This window comes from Bison bison, unplaced genomic scaffold, assembly GCF_000754665.1.
Source record: "Bison bison bison isolate TAMUID 2011002044 unplaced genomic scaffold, Bison_UMD1.0 scf7180017864456, whole genome shotgun sequence".
Classification (NCBI taxonomy): Eukaryota; Metazoa; Chordata; class Mammalia; order Artiodactyla; family Bovidae; genus Bison; species Bison bison.
Window position 1 is genome coordinate 19,998,525 of NW_011495018.1, and position 355 is coordinate 19,998,879.

At 65.6% G+C, this 355-nt stretch overlaps 1 protein-coding gene across 4 annotated transcripts in view; it reads right to left on the reverse strand.

Annotated features, from left to right (window-relative positions):
• The window catches only part of SHOC2 (soc-2 suppressor of clear homolog (C. elegans)), an 88,490-nt gene that overhangs the window by 86,443 nt on the left and 1,692 nt on the right, over window positions 1-355 (reverse strand). The window contains exon 1 of one of the 4 annotated variants that reach the window (XM_010859363.1): window positions 143-332. The exons of the other annotated variants lie outside the window; for them this stretch is intronic. The gene's annotated coding sequence lies outside the window, so the exon portion shown is untranslated. Of the gene's footprint in view, window positions 1-142; window positions 333-355 lie in introns of those variants that run through there. 4 annotated transcript variants of the gene reach the window in all.

The following is a 355-nucleotide window of genomic DNA, read 5'->3' on the forward strand; positions in this document are numbered from 1 at the left end:
GGGGGGGGGGCGGGGAGAAGAGTACTTTTCCTCTACCCCTAAAAGCCTCCGCGGAAAAAGGTTGCCATCAGGCATGTCCAACAGAGCACTCTTGGATGCCTACGACTCGCTTCACCAAGCAACACACCCAAAGCCGACTCACCACTCTTCACGGAACCGAGAGGAGACGGTGAGCGCGGTGGGCTTTGGGGAAGGGGGGAGGAAAGACTCCACCCCGTATCACTACCGCTGCGCCAAGGCCCCCGCCAACGATTCGCACGCCCACGGGGCGCCCCACAGCCTGGGCCCGGTGACCCCAGGAGCCTAGTGGAGCGAGACTATCCTCCGGGCGCCCCCGGCCCCGGCCCTTGCGCCG